The sequence below is a fragment of the Crocuta crocuta genome, unplaced genomic scaffold (genome assembly GCF_008692635.1).
Source record: "Crocuta crocuta isolate KB4526 unplaced genomic scaffold, BGI_CrCroc_1.0 scaffold127, whole genome shotgun sequence".
Classification (NCBI taxonomy): domain Eukaryota; kingdom Metazoa; phylum Chordata; class Mammalia; order Carnivora; family Hyaenidae; genus Crocuta; species Crocuta crocuta.
Window position 1 is genome coordinate 8,675,597 of NW_027532008.1, and position 17,691 is coordinate 8,693,287.

At 51.4% G+C, this 17,691-nt stretch overlaps 1 protein-coding gene across 7 annotated transcripts in view; it reads left to right on the forward strand.

The window, feature by feature from the left end:
• TMCO4 (transmembrane and coiled-coil domains 4) overlaps positions 1-17,691 on the forward strand; it is an 82,599-nt gene that overhangs the window by 48,136 nt on the left and 16,772 nt on the right. Inside the window, exon 14 of one of the 7 annotated variants that reach the window (XR_013337968.1) lies at positions 16,340-16,424. The exons of the other annotated variants lie outside the window; for them this stretch is intronic. The gene's annotated coding sequence lies outside the window, so the exon portion shown is untranslated. The remainder of the gene's footprint in view (positions 1-16,339; positions 16,425-17,691) is intronic. 7 annotated transcript variants of the gene reach the window in all.

Sequence of the window (17,691 nt, forward strand, 5' to 3'; positions counted from 1 at the left end):
GGGGGGGGACGCCTGGGGGCGCTCAGTCAGTTAAGCGTCTGACTCTGGATCTCAGCTCAGGTCATGATCTCACAGTCGTGGATTGAGCCCCGCGTCAGGCTCTGCACTGAGCATGGAGCCTGCTTAAGATTCTCTCTTCCACTCTCTCTCTCTGTCCCTCTCCCCTGCTTTCTCTCTCTCTCTCAATAAATAAATAAGCACTTAAAAATATAATAATCCACCTAGGACCTTTGGCCTGCTGGGAGGAACTCCCTGGAGACCTACTATGTCACCCCGTCCTCAGTGGGGCTGCAGCAAAGGGCTTTGTCGGTGTACAATGACACCATTGATTCCTACTACATAATGCCATAATCTGTGTTCCTACAACGTTGTGCAAATGACAGCTGTACTGTCAGAATCTCTCACGAAAATTGGGGGGGATGGAGTTCTTCATACAGGACACAGGACCTTCATTACAAATGTGTGGGTTATAGAGAGGCAGGATGGGTGTATCAGTCAGCTTTTGTTGTAGCAATGCTGCGTAACGAGCCATCCCCTGAACTCAGAGGCTTACAATACCAGACATTTTCATGCTCAGGATCTGTGGGTTGTCTGTGGTTCGGTTGCTCTAGAACAGGCTGTTTCTGGCTGCGGGTCAGACAGGCTTGGCCGCTCCATGTGCATCTGTTCCGTTGAGGCTGACAGGCAGCCGCCACCCAGGGCATGGTCCTCTTTAGAGTAGATTGCTAGAGTACCAGAGCCAAGGCCAACCACAGGTGCACCTCCAGGATCTCTGTTGGTGCCGGACTTACATTCTGTGTCTGTGCTTTATTGCTACAAACAGCCTCTCCAAGCTTAGTGGCTTAAAAAACAGCAAAAACTGGGTATTTCTCACAGCTCTGTGGGTTGGCCAGGAAGTTCCTCTCCTCTCCACACCTGGGCTCACTCGTGCAGCTGCAGGCACAACTGGAAGGCTTGGAACATCCAGTCCGACCTCCCCCGCTGGCCGGCCGCAGGTGCTGGCGGTCACCCGGCATGCCTCAGTCCCTCCTGGTGGGCCACACATCCTTCTGTAGGCTCACCTGATAGCCTTACGTGGTGTTCTCGGGGCAGTGTTTCAAGGGGCCAGAGTGAAAGCATCTCCATCAGTAATAGATGGTGGACTGACAGTGACTAGAGCAGAGCACAGTCACGTAACACAGTCACATAACACACTCATGTAACATGCTCCACATTTGCATCTGCCGGCAGCAGTTTGATGCCCTTCCCATCTGTTATCTCCCATAATCCTCCACAGCAGTTTTGTCAGGTTGATGCCGTTACGGTGCCTATTTTACAGATGAGTAAACTGAAATATGGACCTCAGGTAACTTGCCCAAACCATGGCAGAGCAGACAGGCTGGCTACAGGTTGTGTGATCTCGACTCCAAGGCCAGACCACCTCTCCGGGCCACCATTCCATTCTTCCCTGAGCATCTTTCACCCCCTGTGATGGAAGCAGGTCCCTGGGGCAGCTGCGGGGGGCAGCCCTGGCCAGGAACCACAGCGCTGGCTTCCTCATCTTCCTCATCACTGCATCCGGAGCCTGTGGCCAGCTCACATCTGTCACGCATATGAACACATGACAAGCGGACCAAGTAAAGGAATGAGCCCCACTGTGAGTCGGGGGCGGGGGCCTGCGCGCCAGCCTCCCCCACCTTGTGGGGAAGAACCCTGTCTCACTCAGCTCTGTGCTGCCGGCACCCACCGCTGATGCTCACAGATTCCTGCAGGGGAAAGGGAGCCTTTCTATGTTGGCAGCATTGAGGTCATCTGTGTTTTACTTAGAAAACCTCTGCATTTTAAAAGAAGAAGTGGGAGCCGCCAGGGTGGGAAGCCCTCCAAGTAACAAGAGTTTGGGAGGAATCTGAACAGAAAGCCTGTGGTCCAAAGTGCAGCTGGTTTTCTTCCCTCTGCTTAGAAGGGAGAACTCACAGCCCAAAGACTCATAAGTCTTCATTCTTTTGTCTTGGTTTTTTGGGTTTTTTTGTTTTTTTGGGTTTTTTTGAGAGAGAGACAAAGACAGTGTAAGCGGGGGAGAGGCAGAGAGAGAGAGAAAGAGAGAGAGAGAGAATCCCAAGCAGGCTCTGTGCTGTCAGCACAGAACCCGGTGCAAGGCTTAAATTCACGAACCAGGAGATCGTGACCTGAGCTGAAACCAAGAGTCAGATGCTTAACCACCTGAGCCACCCAGGCACCCCGTGACTAAGTCTTCATTCTTGATAGTTCTGCTAGTTTCCCCTCATGTTAATAATGTCCTGTCCCACCCTGTGTCTGGACAGGAGGTGAGGGGGCTCTGGGAACCCTATGCCTTGACCTTGGTCCTGAACTAGTTAGTCTTGGCTTGTTCCCGAGGTAGCAGCGGCTGTGTGCACCGCAGCGGAGGATGAGGCCGGGCTGTCTCCTGTGCCGGGGTGTGCAGGCCACACTCAGTTCAACCCACTTCACCCCCTTGGCCTTCTCAGCAACTCCATGTAGAGGGGCACCTGCCAAAGCTAAGGCTCAGAGCCCTTTATACCACCCCACTCCACCCGTTTCCCTTTCTCTTTCTGGAGAGGGACGGAACTCCTGATGGCTCCCAGAAATGGGAAGTTGAACACAAAACACACCAACCTGCAAAAGGGAGCTGAAAGGTCCTGAATCCCGAGAGCATGGCCCCCCCCAAGAGCCCTCGGGGGGCCAGGGGGCCCAGGGCTGTGACTCTAGCAGCACCTTGCACGCCACCCTTCTTTAACCTACCCCAGAAAGTGAAACCAATAAAAACACGCACAGCCACACGCCCACAAAAATACACTCACACATGTTCACGTTTATGCAAACGCCCTCCAGTGGGCCTTGAAGTTCGTTCTGCAAACTCCCTCTTACCGGCACCCCAACAAGCCTCTGACCTTCCAGGGCTCCACAGCCCACCATCCGGTCCCCACCCGTTCTGTTCTGCAGGCTGGGCACAGCAGGAGGGTGGCAGCAAGATACAGTGGTTGGTGGTCGTGGGGGAGGGGGCTCCTCCCCACTGAGAAGCTGCCGGCTTAGGGGGGCATGGGCTCCGCAGGTAGGGCATCTAGTTGGAACCCCAGACCCACCACTCTGCAAGCCCCCTAACCACCTCGCCCAGCTGCCTGACTTGTGGGAAACACAGGAAAAGATAGTCGCTCATCGAGGTGGTTGTGGGGAGTAAACGCAAGAGTGTGCATGAATGCCGGCTTGTGTGAGCACAGTGACCCTCACTGAGCGTTTATATGATGCGAGGGACCGCCTTAAGCTCTATAAAAGGAAGCTGGCACTTTGTATCGGAGCACCCCACACACATGTGGTGCCTGGAACACAGGTCCAGTGGAGCCACCGTGACCTCGTCTCTGCCCCCACCTTCCCCCACCACACCCCCCGCTCCCTCCACAGCCCCTTCCGATCAGGCCTGTGTTACCCGACGGGGCATCTTCGAGTCCCCAGCTGGCTGTGACTGTGAATGAATTAGTCACCCTTTTCCTGAGGCTGAGGCCTCACATCTAGCTCACTCCAGCTCGGCTGTCTGGTTTCACGCAGCCCTGCTTGCTTAACACCCAGCTAATCTGCGCAGAAGGAGACTCTCCCCTAATTGCAGGAAAGCTGTCATTATCTGCGTTAGGGGCTGTAAAAAAAGGAATTGCTGTAATGCATTTGAATCCACTAATTGTTTTCTACGGCCCCTTGATACCTAGTAACGAAATGTAGCAATAAATCCCAGAGTCGCCTGGAGCACAGAACCCTTCTGCCAGCCACCCCGTCCCCACTGCCTCCTAGCTGCCGCTCATTCTCCCGTCCCTCGTCCCCAAGAAAAGCTGCCTGTAGAATTAACCATTTTCACAGCCTCATCTCCCCTTTTGGGTGATGTTGCAAAGAGCACGGTTTACTGCTTGGGGTACAGGCCACTGTTCACAAGTTCCCCCTCACAGCAGCACCTGCTCTTATCTTAGGCTCAGCTTCCTTTCCAAGAGGCATCTAGACTACAAGCCCACTGAGGGCAGGGACTGCGTCTGATAAACCTCTGTGCTGCCTGTATCTGGGACAAAGCCAACAGAGAGTGCCTGCTCTCTAAGCTAACTGAAGTGTAGCATTATAAGCCTTCACACTGTATCAGTCAGGATAGGTTAGGTGATGCCACAGTGACAAACATGCCCGAAATCTTAGAGGTGAACCATGACAAAGGTTCATTTCTCACTCCTGCTCTCTGTCCACCGTGAGTAGGCAGGGGCTCCAATCATCATCGTCACTCAGAGACGCAGGCCAACGGAGGCTCCGTCTCAACATGCGCTTCCTCGGTAGGAGACAGAGGACATGTTGAGCTATGTATGTACCTGCTTTCCCCTGGGAGAAACGCATGTCACTTTTACTCCAGTTTCGTTGGCAACATAAGGCACGTGAACATTCCTGACACCCAGGAGGGGCCAGTAAATGTCTTAGCACCATGCACTCCGAAGACAGAAGGCCAGGACCATGACACAAACGGCACCAGTGATTGCCATGTGCTCATGATTCCTGTATCCACGATGGTGGCCTCGTGGTTCCGCACAAATAACACTAAGTAGCTTGCCCTAGGACTGAGACCTTGAAATCTTTCTCTGACTCCAAAACTCCTATTTATATTATTATTTGGGGCCCCTCCTGGTTGGATCTGTTCACTCACAGCAGTAGCTCAGCTCAGACCTGCCAAACAGAGAAATACCCTAAATTAAATTCGCTCCAAATAAATAAATAAATAAAAATAATAAATGTGTTCCATCAGCCCATGTGTGTTAAGCACCTGCTCTGTGCCAGGCACTGTGCTGGGCTTTGGGGGGGGGGGGGGGGNCCTCTGACCCAGGACTTGGCACGTAGGAGGTGCCCGATACGTGTTAAGAGTCAATTCATTAACAAGGCACACGGAAGCAGCCGGAAGTTCGCTGTGAGTGCTGCCTGCAAACCACGATGCACAGCCCCCAGGACCTGGGCCAGCTTCCCAGTGACCCAGGGCAGCTGGGCCACTCTGCTTCCAGACTGCCCCGCGGGCACGATCAGCCAGCGCACCCACACCCCATGCAGCGATCGTACCCACTCAAAACCGAGACAGAATGTACACCTGCCGACAAATGTTTGTGCCTTTGGGCAGGAAATGAACGTAGCCAGAATTCCCAGAAATGAACCATCCACTTCCGGGGGTCCATCTGCCAGCCAACGGGAAGAATGTGCTTTGGGAGTGACTGACCCTCCAACCAAGGGTATTTCTGGCCCTGGCAGGTGGCAGGGGAAGGGTAGTGGTGCCTGGTGCCAAGAAGAGCCACATTCAAGTATTCATGGAGAGCCTCTGGGCCCCAGATCACAACAGACTGCTCATTTTTCTATGCACTTGCTACAAAAGGTTTTAAAAATGAAGTAATTGGAGAGTGAGCTCAATTCAGACTGACCGATGGCAGCAGGCTGGGCCAGGAAATGGCCACATGAACCCAAAAATTCAGGTCTGTTTCAGTTTATTTATGCTATTATTCTCCTCTTCATTCCAAAAGGATTTGAGGGGGGGTTAATACATGATGAGAGGCATCGTGTATTATCTGTGCCCCGTGGCCCTGTGCGTGTAGTCTGCAAGCCATGTGAGGTGAGCCAGCCCACCTGTCGGCGTGTTCAGCCTGCGCACGGAAGCCTGCGGGGTGCTGTGCTCTGGGCAGCGAGGTGCATTCATCCACTCAGCCTGCCTCTCCCATCCACACTCCATCTGTAAACTGGCTCCGTTCCATCACTTTTCCTGTATCTTCAAGATGCAAGGGATCATGGCAGCCAAGATGGATGACATAAAGAAGGAGCACTGGACCTGGAGTCTAGAAACCCAAGTTCAAATCCAGACTCTGCTCATTACTCGCTGGGTGCCCGTAGGCAAGTCACTCTACTTCTGAGCAGGATACTGATGCCTCTCAGGCTGGTTCTGGGATTTAATAACTACTATTTTTTTAATGTTTACTTTTCAGAGAGAGACATAGAGCATAACTGGGGGAGGGACAGAGAGAGAGGGAGAGGGAAACACAAAATCCCAAGCAAGCCCCAGGCTCTGAGCTGTCAGCACAGAGCCCGACACGGGGCTCAAACCCATGAACTACGAGATCATGACCTAGGCCAAAGTCAGACGCTTAACCAGCTGAGCCACCCAGGTACCCCTAATAACTACGGTTTATCGAATACTTACCATGTACCAGACACGATGCTAAAAGCACTTTGCATATTTTCTCTCCTTTCACACACAAGCGGCTCTAAGGTGTGGCACTGTTTTTTGCCCGTGAAGAGGTTGAAGGCAGGAACTATGCATTTCCTTCGCCCCTGTGTCACCAGCACCTGGCACGGGACTTCGTGCAGGGGAGAGGTGCAGTCATGTACACACGGCAGCTCGGGGTTCAACTCTGCCCCACTGCTGGCCCTTCAATATCATGGATGTGACCACACAGTGCATGGCACGCGGTGGGCCCTCAGTAAGCCAGAATCCCTGTCTCCTTCTCTCCATCAGCTTCTCCAGGTGGATTTTTCCAGGTTGTAAAGCACACTGCTTCTGACCTTGCTCTAAAATAGTAATGCCTTTAGACGGCAGCTCCCAGGGGAGGAACAATTCAGCAGAACATGGGATTACTTTTGCTTTCATCCAAATGAATGGGATCTTCCTGCCGGCTGGGCTACAGATTAGGCCACGCACTCCCTTTGAAAGGCATTTGGATGTTCCTGGGGATGCAGACGCCCTTAACTTTGATGGCTGCCCCCTGCTAACATGCATTTATTCACACCTGGAGCTTGGGTTGTCGTGGTGCTGTGAAGAAGGCAAGGATTGGAGGGCTTGCTCTTGCCCGGCCTCTGGGGCCCGGCCTCTCTCTCTGCTCTACCGTCAACGCACAGGGCAGAGCCACCAGCTGACCCAGCCCCTCCCACAGATTGGCCACCAGCCCCCAGTGACTGCTAGATGAGTCCACTTACCTTTCAGGGGCCTCCAGAAATCGAGCCATCTCCCTCACCTGTCTTCCCTACTGCCTGGTCTGGCCATTGGTAGATCTGCTTCCTCCTCCTCACTGTATGTGGAATGAGGAGGGGTGATGCTGTGAGAAGCCATAGAAGAAACTGCTAATAACCACCCAGAAAACCACTGTTCTCCACGCCACAAGGTTAATTTCAGGGGCTCCGGGTCAGAAAGCCCTGGGTTCAGATTTTGCCTCCACTACCAACTCTGTGACCCCATGCAGATTACATAAAGTCTTCAAGCCTTCCTCGTGAGTAAGAGAGAGCAAATGCTACCCACCTTGTGGCGATACTATAGGGATGGAAAAAACAGCACATGGGGGCACCTAGCACGAGCCTGGCACATAGTAAACACTTTAACTGGCTACAATACAGTAGGTGGTTTGAGTCTTGAAAGCATTAGAACATTGTAAGGGGCACTTAACACTCAAGGTCATTGTTTGACAATCCAGGGGCATTTCACAATGTCCTCTCGGGGTCGGTCAGCAAGGCCCGCAGTTCATTCTTCCGTCCCATGAGCACCAGAAAGTACAGACTCCTATATGCAGGTCGGGACCTCTACACGTATGGGATATCTCCTTNAGGGGGCACCTAGCACGAGCCTGGCACATAGTAAACACTTGCTAACTGGCTACAATACAGTAGGTGGTTTGAGTCTTGAAAGCATTAGAACATTGTAAGGGGCACTTAACACTCAAGGTCATTGTTTGACAATCCAGGGGCATTTCACAATGTCCTCTCGGGGTCGGTCAGCAAGGCCCGCAGTTCATTCTTCCGTCCCATGAGCACCAGAAAGTACAGACTCCTATATGCAGGTCGGGACCTCTACACGTATGGGATATCTCCTTGGCATTATCAGTCAGGTGCCTGCCAGCCTCTGCTTAATTGCTTCTGGTGACAGGAAACTCACTACTCTGCCCAGGAGTGGTTAGGAACTTAGGAACGGGTCGACTTCATCTGAGCATCCGTGGCTTGTGGGCAGCAGGATGTCAGGCTCTGCCCCGGGGTATCTGTCCAGATGTCGTCCAGAGCAGCGGCTGGCACCATGATGGAGCCCCGAGTGCTGCTGCAGCACCTGGATGGCCCACACATCCCCAGGTCTGTTCTCGGCTTTTCAGAAACATGATTGTGTCCATTTTGCACCCAGAGCTGATCAGAGTCCCATGAACCCAACTCATAAGTGGCAGCGCTGGGAACTGAATGCCAACTCATCAGGGTCACCAATAATTGTCACCCTCAAGCAGATGGAGCAGATGTCCCTGCTCGCTGCCCAGTCTCCCGGGAAAACAGATTCTCTGCCAGAACTTCTGTGGTGAGCACAGGGATGGGGAGGGGACGGTCTAATCTAGGAATGTTTCTTTCCCTGGCCATGGTCAGCCCTGATGACCATCCCAATCTCAGGGACAGGTCCCCCCCTCTAGTGACCATTCCCCATTTCCTTTTCCTGCCCCTGCCACCCCAGGCCTCCCCTCACTCAGAATTTTGTATAAATGGTCTCTTGTATGAGTCCTGCTTGATAATAACGGAAGAATTCAGATGCTGTGAAGGAGCACTCCTGGGGGCGGTGGATGGATTCCAAGCAGGGAATAAAGCACCCCAAGTCCCACTGATTTACATATTAATTGAGCATCTTGGTTCACAGCACTCTGTAATGGAAACTCTTGGGGTTTTTCCTTGTAGCTAAGATGTCCATGATCATCAAGGCTACTTAGCCAGTATCGTCAAACTGTTGTCTTTGAGAAAACGGCCAGGCCTGTTTTGCAGCAGCAAATAAGAATGTTCCCACCTGGGGGTCAGTGTGTCCCCCATACTTGGTGTTTTCATGACAAGGTCTGAGATTTGAGGCCCCTGTCTCTGCCCCCGCGAAGGATGTCCCCGTGTGAACTCTGATCTTTCAGATCCTTCGAATGTTCTTCATTATTCTTTATGCCTTCCATCTTTTGTTGACTCATTTTCTCAAACATCCATTTATTAATTCATGCAAAACCCCATCTCCTTCCTCAAAGGACTTGCAGGACTTCTCAGGAAATACAGCCTCAAACGCGACAACTCAGGGATAAATGTAAAAACATCACGAGCACAAAACCTGCACCTGTGAATAGGGGCCTGAGCCAATCCGGAAGCTCAGATGTGGGGAAGCAGGGCCTGGAGCCGGAGGAGGCTCGGACCCTGCCGCCAGGCCTGGATCCGAATACTAGCTCGGCAAACAGGTGCATGCACTGAGTCTCTGTGCCTCAGTCTCCTCGCCTGTGAAATGGGTCTAGTGGTACCAGATCAAGGGAGATAATATATGTCAAGCACTTAGCAGAATGGCTGGCAAGTAGTTGGCATTCGGTAACCGCTAGTTTTGTCACTATTACTATTATGATAAGTTCTCCTGTGATGACTCGGCTGTGATAACTGAGCCGTGAATCAAGCCATGACAGCCTGTTTCACACTTCCATGGAAGTGGAGCCCCCAGCTGCACAGGTAACGAGACCCTCCGTGTCACCCTGACTTCCTCTGTCTGAGAGCAGCTCATCTTCACCCTTTAGGAGCTGAGCGCTTGGATTCAGAGCCTCAAACGTCTCTACCTTTGCCCAGGTGGACAGGGCGTGACTGGAAGTTACAAACTGGAACCATGAGGGCAGCGTCGTGGTTGGGAATGATCTTTCCAAGGTGCCTCCTCGTTATGGGGAAGGTTGGGCTTCTTTGGAAACTCAGACTGGAGATAATGATGTCTTGAGCTTCCCCGAGCAGCTGGGTACTTGGGAGACAATCGGGCGACGCATCCCCCGTTGCGTTTCCATTTGGGTGATTTTACATGTTGGTGTCTGGCAGTTACTGGAGACTGAGGCTTCAGGGACCGTGGTTGAGCATGGATTACAGAGCGGTAGAAAGCATGGTTTTTAGTTCATTCTGGCCACATTCGTCTGCTGAAGGTTGACAGAGAACAGTTTCATCTCTAAAACAAGAAACCACCTTTCCAAGATGGTGAGCTGTGAAGGAAGCTGAAATTTGTTAAGTACCTTCTGTGTGCCAGGTGGGAACAGAACCCATCCCAATGTTAAGGTGTGGGCACTATTACACCCGGAAGCAGATGTTGCATTTTCCATTTTTAAGGATGGGGAGCCGGAAGCCCAGAGAAGTTACGTGACCTGTCCAAGGCCCACAGCTAGTAATCTGGGATTCCACACAGCAGATCTGGAATGCTAAGACAGTGCATCCTACTCTATCTAAACCTTTTACCATGAACCCGTCTCTTATGCATCTTCTTATGCTAAGCTTGCTGCCCTCAAATTGCTTATAGTCTAGTTAAGAGAATAGACATCAGCCTCAAAACATAAATAACAGTACAAAATGCCACATCGCAAGGGCCTAAGCATTAAGCAGTTCAGGGGAGAGAGCCTTTCCTTCCAGATGGCAGGGACGGCTTCAGGGGGAGGTGGTAGCCCTCAAAGAAAAGATGAGCCTAGAAAGGGTGCGAGGAAGACAGGGTGCCTCAGAGCCCAGGACTGGCGATAGTGAAGATCCCAAGGCAGGAATGTGAACAGTCTGGGGAGGGCAGGCAACCGGGGCCCAGGTTTCTCTGGGAAATAGAGAGAAGTAAGGTTGGAGAGGTGAGCAGGGCCCAACTCGGGGACCTGATCTGTTGAACGGAACTGATGCAGGCTCTGCCTTGAGGCTTTGGTATTAGCGCTTCTTTCCTTGTTTATCCATCGGTCAGCAGAGTCCTGCTGAGGACCTCCTATGTCCCATGACCTGCACAGGGCTCAGAGACTGAGCTCAGCCAGACTCCAGCCCCACCTGGCGAGATCTAGGATGAGATGGGACCTCCCTTCCAAGAACACACCCTCCCCATCCTTCAGCATCCGTGCCTGTGGCTGCGCCCACCCGCCCCCCTGCATGGGCTGGAGGCCTCCTTCCTTTGCCTCCCCAGGTCTGGGGCCGAGTGAACTGCACCACGTGAAGCCAGCTGATCGAGTGCCCTTCATGCCAGGCCCTTCCCATGTAGTGCCACCAACCCCCACAGCCAGCCTGGGAGGGAGAGACATGTTATCCCTGGTGCTCAAGAGAACAGGCTCAGAGAGCGCAGGGAACTTGTCCACCGTCACGCAGATGTAAGTGAAGACCACCCCAGCGGGCCTCTCTCTACTGCCCACAGGGACCCTCGGCTCATCCCTTTAATTTTTCAGCTGAGCATTTACCCAACCTGCCCAGACCGCGCAGCTGGCAAAGGCGGGGCCAGTGCCAGACCCCTCTTCTTATGGCTTCTCTCACCTGGGGGAGCAGGGGCCCCGCGATGTGGTCAGCAGCGCACCCCCTGGCAGGGCACCCCTACCACCTCTAACCTGAATAGCATTCCAGGAAGTCCCTGCAGAAGTGCCTCTGGAGCATTTGTGGGCACCACAGCACCATCTTGTGGTGACTTTGAGAGGGGCCGCACGTTTCGCAGGGAAAGGGCTCCATCGTGCCCAGCGAGGGGTGGGTTCCAGCAAATGCTGGCCCAGGAGGGTCTACAGTCTGCCTTCCATTGAGGGCTTGTGCAGAGCTGAGCGGCTGATCCTGCTTCGTGAGAAATCCACATGCTGCCCAGCTATATCCTTGTTGTTTGCATTTATTAGGTACCGAAGATACGAAAGGGGAAGGAACCCTTTCGTATGGTTATCGAGTACCCGCTGTAACAGGTGTTTCCCAGACCCCATCCCACGGAGCCTTCCCAACAGCCCTGCAAGTTAGGGATTCCTGGGTCACTTTCAGATGAGGAGATGGAGAGGTGCTCTCTGGTTCCGACATCACAGCCAGACGGCGCAGGGCCAGCTTCAGACCCCTGCTTACGTGCTGTCGGAGCAAAAGCTCTGCCCATCCAAGCATGGCTGGACTTCCTGGCAGCAGCTGCCGAAAGTGGGCTGCTACTTCAGTGACCTTATATTTTTCAGATGAAAATCAGGCGGAAATGGTCTGATGAAGAATTTCTTATAAGAGAAAGAAAGAAAAATTGGATCCCATCAGGGATGAGTCAGGGACTTTTTTTGAAAATGACCAAAACTGTACACAAGCAGGGTCATGTGGCACATTTTAAAAATGAAAGGGAACTTAGATGGGGTTGTTCTGGGAATTCCCCAGCGTCCCAGAGGACTCTGGGAGGCCCCTGCCATGTGGCAGACTCGTGTGGGGAAATCACTGGCAGAGAGGAGGAAGGCCAAGTTCATGATATGTCACCAAGGACCTGGCTTAGGCTAAGAGGTCCGTGGATGCACAACTCGTGCTCACAGGGACGTTCAAAGATGCAAGCTGTTACTGGGTCTTGTCCATTCCACAATCTGAGGCTCTGCCGTCTGGCAGGGCCACTCATTCAAAGAGATATAGAGTTTGTCACACAGACTTATTACCACCAGCAGGCTGATCAATGCTCTCTGCTCTGTTCCTCACTCATTGTGCCAATTATTTCAAAATGGAATAAACAGCTGTAAAGCAGCACTCCCCAAAATAGGGGAAATTTCCAGAGATGAGAAACAAGGAGAAAGCGGGAAATGAGAGCAGAAGCATGTGCCCTGACTAGAGAGAGGGGGAAAAATGTTTCTTTCGGGAATTCAGAGACACGGGACAATGTACCACATGGATTTAGGGGTCAAATTTATACTACCTGCAGGATCCAGGAACCCCCAAGTCAAAAACTTGAAAATGGGTCTTCAATCCAGGCCACACAGCTATCCCATAAGAGACTGACATTAAAGATGAGCTCATAATCCAAACTTCTAAAGCACACAAGGAAAAAACCTACCATGTGGGAAAGTCACAGAAACAGCAAACAGCAAACATGAGGAATAGACCCTCAGCCCTCGATAGAATGATTTGAGGAGCACCCTCTGAAAAAATAAGTAGGTTTACAATTATTAAAGACTTAAAACATTATAAATAAGTCAAAAGAAGACACTGGGGGGGAAACAGGGAGATTTGACAATAAATCAAATGAAACTTCTAGAAGTGAAAAAGCAAAGTCATTGGGATGAAAATCTTAGTTGGATGAGTGAAACAGCAGATTAAACAAAGCTAGAGAGAGAGATCATGAATTGGAAGAGTTGATGTGAAGAAATTACCCACAATGCACCATGGAGAGGTAAGGAGCCAGGACATGGAGAGAGAAGTTAAGAGCTTAATGGTTGCCTAATACCAGCTCCAAAAGAAGAGAACAGGAGAGAGATACAGTTTGTTGGCTGATAATTTTCCAGAATTGATTCCTGAGATTCAAGGAGCGTGTCTTGAGCAGGATAACTATTTTACACCCACACCCATCATAGTCAGATTGTAGAACTGCCAGGATGAAGAGAAGATTTTTAAAGGGAAAAAGGAAAAGCTTACTTACAAAGAAAGCTCAACTAGACTGCAGAGACCTTACAAAACATCAATAGAAGCCAGAGGTGAAAGAAAAACAGTGGGTCTAAAATTCTATATTTGATGAAACTATCATTCAAGATAAAGGACAAAATACAAGTATCTTCAAACTGAGCACATTTACCTGTAACAGACCTTTGCTGCAATAACCAAGGATCTACTTCAAAAAGCAGTGAATGGGGCACCTGGCTGTCTCAGTCTGTAGAGCGTGTGACTCTTGATCTCAGGGTTATGAGTTCAAGCCCCACATCGGGTTCAGAGCTTCCTTAAAAACAAAATCTTTAAAAATAAACAGGGGTCCCTGGGTGGCTCAGTCGGTTAAGCATCCGACTCTTGGTTTCAGCTCCTGGTTTGTGGGCTGTAGCCCACTTAACTTCTCTGTCCATGTCACGGCTCCTTACCTCTCCATGGTGCATTGTGGGTAATTTCTTCATATCAGCTCTTCCAATTCATGATCTCTGTGTCTCCCTCTCTCTGCCCCTCCCCTGCTCACGCTCTCTTTCCCTCTTTCTCTCAAAAATAAACATTAAAAAAAAATTTTAATAAAAAAATAAGCTCACACAGATACATCTCAACATCCTGGCCCTTGAGTCCCTAAGCTTTCACTTGGCCGAAAACCGTTTCTGAGCTGTCACTAGGTACCAGCTGACATGCAGAACAGACTGTCATTTGGTCAGCTGGCTCTTTCATCTCCATAACAGCAGACATCACATATGGTATGATTTATTTCTCTCACGCGGAACTGCACCCAACAGTTGCTTTGTCCTCAGACAGACCAGACTCTGGTCCCCTGGCCGAGAGCAGCCAGAGGTCGGGCATGCAGATTCACTTCCAGGGCCCTGGGGTGCTGGTGCCAGCCTTACCACTTTCATGGCCAAGTTCAATGCGGTGAGGGGGTGGGCGGGGAGCAGGGATGAAGGTGTACTCGTTCCCTAAAGAATCCATCCCAGATCCTTGCAGAATATCCAGATGAACTCTCGGAAGTGATCCTTTCCAGTGTGAACCTCATTCCTGGGGGGTGGGGACGGTCAGAGCTTTCCTTTTTCCAGTCCCTTCCTGCTCGGCCGCCAGTCTCTCTCTCCGTTTGGCTGCTTTGGTCTGTGTGTTTATCTTGTCCATGTATCTTCGGAATGGATTTTGTGTTAGAGGCAGTTCATATATCCTTCAAGGTCTGTTTTCTGGACCCGTCTGTGGTTAGGAGATAATTTCCTTCTTCGTTTCCCGCCTTATCTCTCCCCGCACACATGAACCCCCTGCCAGGAGAGAGAAAATGCTTCTTCTTTCGCTTCTCAGGTTTGAGATCCTTTGGTCTTCACGGCCCAGGAGAATCTCATTATTGACAACGTGACAGGCACGGGGGCGTTTGTGACGTCGCCTTTCCAGCCGCTTGATGAGATTTCTGTGAACCCTTAGAGGGGGCTGTCTGGAAATACCTGGAAAGCTCTGCACAGGCCTGCCTCACTTTGAGAAAGACCACTGTGTGGGGCGCCTGGGGGGCTCAGTCCGTTAAGCGTCCGACTTCAGCTCAGGTCCTGATCTCGCAGTTCACGAGTTCGAGCCCTTCATCGGGCTCTGTGCTGACAACACGGAGCCTGCTTGGGATTCCCTCTCTCTCTCTTTCTCAAAAAAAAATAAATAAATAAACTTAAAAAAAATCGTCCTGTAGAAAGTGTCCCGTCAGGAGTGCAGTGTGGTCTGCTAGAATCGTGATGAGAATCACTGACAGGAAATACACTGGCCTCGTTCCCGACTGATAACGGTGAGGCTACTTCTGTGACTAGTGGATACACTGCACTCTGCTGAACCACACGCTTAACGACGCTTAGGTGGTGAGTTTCATGTTCCCTGAAAAATTTCACCATGAAAAATTTTGTTTGAAAAACAATGACTGAGGAAGCGGTTAACCATAGTTTACGGCTCTATCGGCCCCTTCCGTGCAGAGGCTCTGCTCCGAGAAGCCAATGTCACTGCCCCTTGCCACCGTCTGCCCCGCTCTGCTGCCGCTAGTGTTTCTGCACACAGCCGGCCGTCTGCAAAGACAGGGCCTCGCGCACTCCCATCCCCCTGGTTGCCAAACTGACCGTGTGGCAGTAACATGGAGCAGACCCCACTGACCAAGCCGCGGGCCAGACACGGTCCAAACACGAGGCCTCACACCAGCCCTGGAAAGTCAGTATTATTGTATTATCTCCTTCAGACAGACGAGGCAGCTGAGAATCCACATTATTAAACAACTGACCTCAGTTCAGACGACGGTGAGGCCAGGATTCGAACCTGGGTTTCTCTTAGGCCACAAGCCAAGCGGCTTTCCCCAGGACAGGTGACTCCCAACCTTCTTGAGCCCAGTGGCCCTTTTGAATGGCACACATCTTCACAGACCTGCCCACGGGAGCGGTCATATTTTCAGTGTCTCCTGGCTCTTGGTCACAGCATTGTCACAGCATCTGTCTACAGTCTTAAAATGACGACACCTGATGTGTGTCATGTGAGACTGTCTCTCTCTCTCTTTCTTTAATTTTAGAGAGAGAGAGAGCATGAGCGGGGGAAAGGGACAGAGGGAGACAGAAATCTTAAGCAGGCTCCACACTCAAGCCTGGTGCGGGGCTCGATCCCACAACCGTGAGGTCATGAGCTGAGCTGAAATCAAGCATCAGACTCTCAACTGACTGAGCCCCCCAGGCTCCAAAAGTCTGACTATTAGTAAAGCTACAGAACTACCTTTGTGCCTTAAAGCTTCACAAGAGAAGAAGCTGATGGTAGCAACAGGTAAATCCAAACATGTTTCAGCGAACATTCATTGTCCCTGCGGCAAAAAGGCAGCGAAGACACTACTTGACACTCAGATAGGACCTGAGTGACGACTTTCTCTATTCTACCTGGAAGAATGAAATCTGGTATTATAAGCTTTGGGGCTGAGCAGTGAAATTTGACATTTTTTCCTTTGCAGCATCTACTATAGCAGCCAGTGGTCTCTTTCTCCTAACCCCGGGTTTCCCTCCTCGGCCATCCCCCTTCCCAGCAACGGACAAGTGGTGAGGACCATAGAGGATTTTACCTTGAGCGGGTCTGAAGTTCTCCTTGCCGACGTCCCTTAGCTAACACCTGCGCCTTGCCGGGAGCCGGCCACATGGCTTGTCTCTAAGTTTGCAGCCCTGCAGAGAGCAAGCCCTCTTTACTTTTATTTATTCATTTATTTAATTATTTTTGCTTCTCAAACTTTTTTTTAATGAATATAATTTATTGTCAAATCGGCTTCCGTACAACACCCGCTGCTCATCCCAACAAGTGCCCTCCTCCGTGCCCATCGCCCACTTTCCCTTCCCCCTCACCCCCCACCCACCCTGTTTGTTCTCTGTATTTAAGAGTCTCTTATGGTTTGCTTCCCTCCCTCTCTGTTTATAACTACTCTTTCCCCTTCCCCTCCCCCATGGTCTTCTGTTAAGTTTCTCAAGATCACATCTGAGTGGAAACACACGGTGTCTGTCCTTCTCTGACTGACATTTCACTCGGCATAATACCCTCCAGTTCCATCCACGTTGCTGCAAGTGGCAGGATTTCACTCTTTCTCATTGCCACGTAGTATTCCGTTGTGTAGATAAACCACATCTTTATCCATCCATCCGTTGATGGACATTTAGGCCCCTTCCATAATCTGACTACTGTTGAAAGCACGAGCAAATCCTCTTTAAAGGAGAGGAGCGTGTCTGGATGTAGCACTGGTCTAAGGACGAAGTGAATGTGCTTCCAGCTCACTGCCCACCCTGACTTGATTTGGCTGCATCCTGGACTGTTTTATGAGGTTCAACTACCGGTCTCAGTTCAAGGTCACTGGCAACTAGCTTTTGTGGCTTTTCCCAACAGCTCCCTTGTAGCCGCTTCCAGGATCCAGGCGGTGGCTCATGCTGCCTTACCGCTGCTGGCCACAAGGGGTCCCCAGCGGTCCTGCCAAGGGGAGATCTGTGGGGCGGAGCAGGTGCCTCGAGCCCCCAGCCCCCAGGGAGAGCTGCTGAGCTCAGCCACTGGCCCGGGGTCCACAGCCGCGTGGCACTGTGGGAGCAACAATAACCCACGCGCGACCACTGTGCTTCGTGTTATTAGTGCAACCAGCACAGAGCGCAGCCCCGGGGACCCGTGCAGTCTGGGTGCTCGTCCCAGCTTTACTCTCACTTCCTGCCTGACCTTCGGTGCGTCCCATCCCCTCTGAGACTCAGTTTCCTCAAATGCCAAGGGAAGGGGTTAGAATAAAATCCCCCCTTCTCTACAGCCTTGCAGGCAACATAAGCACCCAAAATAGCCCTT